Below are 5,958 nucleotides of genomic sequence, written 5' to 3' on the forward strand. Positions count from 1 at the left end.
CATACCAATATGTTAACAACCGCATAGCAACATGCTAACAACTGCATGGCAATGCCTTAGCAACCACCTAGAACACCATTGCAGCTGCATATCAACGTGCTAAGAACTACATGGCAATACCTTGGCATCAACCCAGAACACCCTGGCAACTGCACACCAATGTGTTAACAACCACTCAGAACACCTTAGCAACTGCATGGCAATGCCTTAGCAACCACCCAGAACACCCAAACAACCACTCAGAACACCTTATTAACTGCATGGCAATGCCTTGGCAACAACCCAAAACACCCTAACAACGACATAGCAAAGTGCTAACAACTGCATGCCAATGGCTTGGCAACCACCCAAAACACCTAACAACTGCATACCAATGTGTTAACAACAACCCAGAACACCTTAGCAACTGCATGTCATCACCCTAGCAACCACCCAGAACAACCTAGCAACCGCACAGCAGTGTGCTAACAACTGCATGGCAATGCCCTAGCAACCACACAAAACACCTAACAACTGCATACCAAAGTGCTAACAACCACTCAGAACACCTTAGCAACAGCATGGCAATGCCTTAGCAACCAACCAGAACACCCTAATGACTGCATATCAATATGTTGTTAACAACCACTCAGAACACCTTAGCAACTGTATGGCAATGCCCTAGCAACCACCCAAAACACCCTAACAACCACTCAGAACACCTTAGTAACTGTATGGAAATGCCCTAGCAACCACCCAAAACACCCTAACAACCACTCAGTCCCTATAATCATAACATTGTTAATGGTTGTAATGGACAATTTCGGTTTTAATAAACCTTTTTTTTTTTTTCCGCAGAATATTAAAGCCTGTCCCATTCTGCATTGAAGGTAAGAGAATTGATTTTTTTTTTTTTTTGGTAAAATGTTCTTGACTCTCAAAGTGGTTTGTGATTACCTGTACATTATTTGCTTGGTTAAAAATAGAGCACAACTGCTGTGACAGTCATGCATCAGTAATATTACTGATGCACATTTATGCATTTAGAGGTTTCACTGGGAATCAAACCCAGTAACACAAAAGCTCTTGCATTGCTTATGACACCTTAGTAACTGTATGGAAATGCCCTAGCAACCACCCAAAACACCCTAACAACCACTCAGAACACCTTAGTAACTGTATGGAAATGCCCTAGCAACCACCCAAAACACCCTAACAACCACTCAGAACACCTTAGTAACTGCATGGCAATGCCTTGGCAACAACCCAGAACAACCTAACAACCGCATAGCAATGTGCTAACAACTGCATGCCAATGGCTTGCCAACTACCCAAAACACCTAACAACTGCATACCAATGTGTTAACAGCAACCCAGAACACCTTAGCAACTGCATGTCAACACCCTAGCAACCACCAAGAACAACCTAGCAACCGTACAGCAGTGTGCTAACAACTGCATGGCAATGCCCTAGCAACCATCCAAAACACCAAACAACTGCATACCAATGTGCTAACAACCATTCAGAACACCTTAGCAACAGCATGGCAATGCCCTAGCAACCAACCAGAACACTCTAACGACTGCATACCAATATGTTGTTAACAACCACTCAGAACACCTTAGCAACAGCATGGCGATGCAATGGCAAACAGCCAGGACTCATTAACATTGCAGCAGTGAGTTTTGTATAGATTTTTCCTCAGAAAATGTTCTTTTTACTTATAATTCCCATAGACTCACTTTATATTATACCTTTGGCATTTTTTTCTGTGAGTGGGGATGAGGACATTTCGTCAGGGTTTGTTTTTCCTCTGGGAACATTTTCTGAAAACTGCAAAATCTGCCCACACAGTCTTACTGTATATACAGACTTACACACTTTCACCTTCAGGAATATGTATTCAATAATAATATCATGCACTTATACTTCAAGAAATAGTTCCTCCCAAAATGGAAATGTTATCATTACTCACATACAGTCTTGATGATCTTGAACTACATTATTAATACGAGACATTTGACAGAAAGTCCAAGCTGCTCTTTTCCATTTAACAAAAGTGATGGTGGACGGTGTTTTATACTGCCGAACAGTTCAAAACATGAAAAGCACCATAATAATAACATAAAAGATGATGTTTTAAATATTTCATTAGGTCTTCTGAAGTCATCTGATACAGTATATTGAAAATTTCTTAATGAACAAAAAATTAACAAAATTACAAAATTTAATATTCAAAAGTCAATATTCAATGTTCTTACCCTCTCATGAAGCTCCCAAATCTCTTTTTTCTCTTTTTTGACAGAATAATTAAATCTGGAAGAGAGAGAGAGAGAGAGAGAGAGCGAGAGAGAGAGTGCTGGGTAGATTACTTACAAAATGTAGTCCATTACTGATTCCAAATTACATGACAAAAATTGTGGTTAGTAGCATAATCCATTATATTACTTTAGGTAATATAATCAGACTACTTTTTTGATAACATATAGATTACTTTTTACCTAACTCGTTTATCACATTGACTTAAATAGGATAATCGATCACACTTTAGTTTGGGGATCAGTTCTCACTATTAACTATGACTTTTGTCTCAATAAACTCCTAATTTGCTGCTTATTAATAGTTAGAATTGGTCCCAAAATTAAATGTTACTAGATAAACTTTTACCATATTGATAAAAATACAAAGATAAAGAAAATATATTCCAGTCATTGTTATTAACAACATGAAGTGCATTAAAGGGGTCATATGACGTTGCTAAAAAGAACATTATTTTGTGTATTTGGTGTAATGCAATGTGTTTATGCGGTTTAAGGTTCAAAAAACACATTATTTTCCACATACTGTACATTATTGAAGTGAGCGGCGGCCGGTGGGCTACAGTGAGGAACGGCCGGCGGGGCTTGAGAACGGCGCGGCCGGCGGGCTTGCGGCAACCACATGTGACGACCCCGGGCTGGACTCCGTTATAGGATATCTCTTTGGATTTGAGACTTTAGTCTTTGCAACTTTACAGATCTTCTTTATGCACCAAGAGCTTGTAACACTCCAAAGAGAAAGGAAAAATTGAAATCGCATCATATGACCCCTTTAAATATTACATTGCATCAAGGTTTCCCAAACTGGGGTTTATGAAGGAACTGTAGGGGGTTTGTGAGTTTAATGAAAGGATAATAATAAATTAAATTATAAAAATGTAAAATTTTAAATCAAAATAAAACACTTACTAAAAAAGATGAAATATTTTATTTATCTGCATGTCATGTGACCATTAACCAACATCGGAGAACCATGAACATGTGTTACTTAATTATTCATTTATTAAAATGTCAAGGGCTGCTGCAAGTGAAAGAGGTTTGACTGACAAAAAAGTTTGGGAATCCCTGCATTACATGTAAATATGAAATAACATGAATTTGTGCATCTTAATGTGTTTGAAAAACAAAAGCCTTCAAACGACATAGTAATGCATGGTTAAATAACACATTGAGTGATGATTCAAATAAAAATGTATGTGTTCATCAGTAGTTGATGCAATGTTGAAATGTTGAGAAAACACTTTTTAAAATTGAAATTATTTTTGTAAATCCAGTGGTCAAATGCTGTGTGGCCCCAATTTTCTGTGTAATTATAGGCACCTGACTAGTGACTGATCTCTGTGTGAATGTCCACAAAACTGGAAGACTTTATAAATGTTTATAAGCAGTAGGCTATTTTAGAAAGGAGAATTTAAAAGATGAAAGAAGAATTAGGGAGAATCAATAAATGATGAAAAAAATATTGTTATTGTGTGAATAATATGTAACCAATAATAAATTGTAGTAATTGTAGTCTGATACAAGTATTTTGAAATGTCATATAATCTAATTACAAGTACTGATATATATATATATATATATATATATATATACACACAGTATATATATAAAGCATAAAACGGGGGAAAAAACTCAATTTGCCAGTGAAATATTTTTTTTCTCTTAGCTCTTAGTATCTTATGCACTTTTGCTTCTTGTCTTGTTTTATTGATTTATTGACTTCACCAGAAAACAAGACTGATTTTTGAAAAAATAGGCTTCTGATTGAGAAAACGAACCCTGTCATAAATGACAATAATGAGGAATATTTCAGTGAATAATGACTTACATTTTGGTGTTTCTAGGAAGAAAGAAAATAATACAGCTCTCATTGACACAAGGCTGTGTGATGCTGACAGTTTCCATGTCTTGAGTGAACTATTGCTTTAATCACGACTCCTGCACATTCAAACACAGCAAAGCCGAGCACACAAGCCGGCTCTCTTGCCTACACACCTTTCAGATGTTTTCAGATCATGATCCAAGAGCTTCGGTGTTCACACCACTCCTGATTGCATCTGTTTATCCTTTCAAATCTTCCCCGTGGGAACATGATTTAATTACTCTATATGACACACTCGAAGGACACGGCAACATTTACAGAATGGATTTCCAGTCTGCTAGGAGAGGCTGATTAAGCTGGGTCATTTAAATAACTAAATCTTCCATGCATGGCTCTAACACGTGCACAGATGGCAATGCTGCCAGAGCGCCGAATCCCGTCCATTAAAGATTCACAGGAGAGGTGGTGAGCCGTTTTCCCTGATAACAGCCCGGCGTTCTGTCTCTCTCCGCATGACGTCTTCACACATGCACTTACATGCATGCAGCCATATCAATTTGCTTCCCTTTTGTATTGGAATGGCTGTGCATATAAATGTGACCTGGCAATCTATTCATATGAACTTGTACGACACCTTGTAAAAGGTCAAGGAAGCTCGTGCCCTGGTGGAAGAGGAAAACCAGCAGCTGGTGGACAGATAGAAGCGTCGGTTTGATCGATGAGTGCACTCTGTACTACAACATGCATGCATGCCTTCAGGAAACGGACCGAAAAGGGAAGAAAAAACAATGAGCGGAAGAAAGAATGCCATAATCTGTTTCTGATATACAGAGCAAACGCAATGAGGAGAAACAAAGCCGTTTCCAGCCTGCTGGCTGCAGCAATATTGTGGTAGTCAAGTGAAACATACAGGGTGGTTCCTGCACCCTCAGTTCTGGGCTGTGTTTTTAGGCGCGGGTCCATGCTTACATTTCTGTCTCTGATATGGGAATTCTTTCAGATGCATGGTATATTACACTGCACCGCTAACTTTCTAAACATCCATTATAACATGCAGGACTGGGCCTGTTGGGCCAGTAGTTCAGATTTGTACTGACTAGTGGTTCAACGGATCACAAATCTCACAATTTCGGATCACATTACGGTTTTTGACCCACGGATCGGATCATTTTTCGGATCAGCAAGAAAAGAAAAATATTTCAATTTAACTTGCTTTCCATTTATTACTTAAAACAAAGTACTTCTTTGATACCACAGCAAATACTACTAGATTAACTAAGAAAGTTTAAACATGATTAAAGAGACAAGAGAACAGCCAGTAAAAATAAGAACAAATACACAAATTACAAGCATAGACAAATACAACAGAAAATGTTACAAATTAAATAAGGTTGGTAGTATTCAAATACAGAAATGTAATAATTAGGGAAAATAACACTGCATAGTGTTCACTGTATAAATTAAATATAGATTTTTTTATCACAGCTGTTTTGTTGTTTGATGATCATTAATAACACCAGCATTATTTATAGGCCCCTGTCCCTTTAAGACCTGATGCACGGATCCGATATAATGATACACATCACATCAAATGATAAACTTAATAAACTTATTGGTTAAATTTTGCAATTAATCCGCGGATCACATGCGTGCCGAACCGTGGGGCTTGGTCCGCTTGGTCCGCGGATCAACTACGATCCGTTTAACCACTAGTACTGACCCAGCAAATAGCTGTTTTTAGCATCATATTTTTATATGTCAATCGATCAATCAATAAAAATAAATAAATAATTTATATATATATATATATATATGTGCGTGTGTGTGTGTGTGTGTGT

The 5,958-nt window shown here is 37.7% G+C and overlaps 1 protein-coding gene across 1 annotated transcript in view; it reads left to right on the forward strand.

The window, feature by feature from the left end:
* Positions 1-842: 842 nt before the first annotated feature.
* The window catches only part of LOC107755203 (cysteine/serine-rich nuclear protein 3-like), a 64,296-nt gene continuing 59,180 nt past the window's right edge, over positions 843-5,958 (forward strand). The window contains exon 1 of the mRNA XM_016571918.1: positions 843-869. The gene's annotated coding sequence lies outside the window, so the exon portion shown is untranslated. The remainder of the gene's footprint in view (positions 870-5,958) is intronic.

The sequence above is a fragment of the Sinocyclocheilus rhinocerous genome, unplaced genomic scaffold (genome assembly GCF_001515625.1).
Source record: "Sinocyclocheilus rhinocerous isolate Xijiao unplaced genomic scaffold, SAMN03320098_v1.1 scaffold2187, whole genome shotgun sequence".
NCBI classification, from domain to species: domain Eukaryota; kingdom Metazoa; phylum Chordata; class Actinopteri; order Cypriniformes; family Cyprinidae; genus Sinocyclocheilus; species Sinocyclocheilus rhinocerous.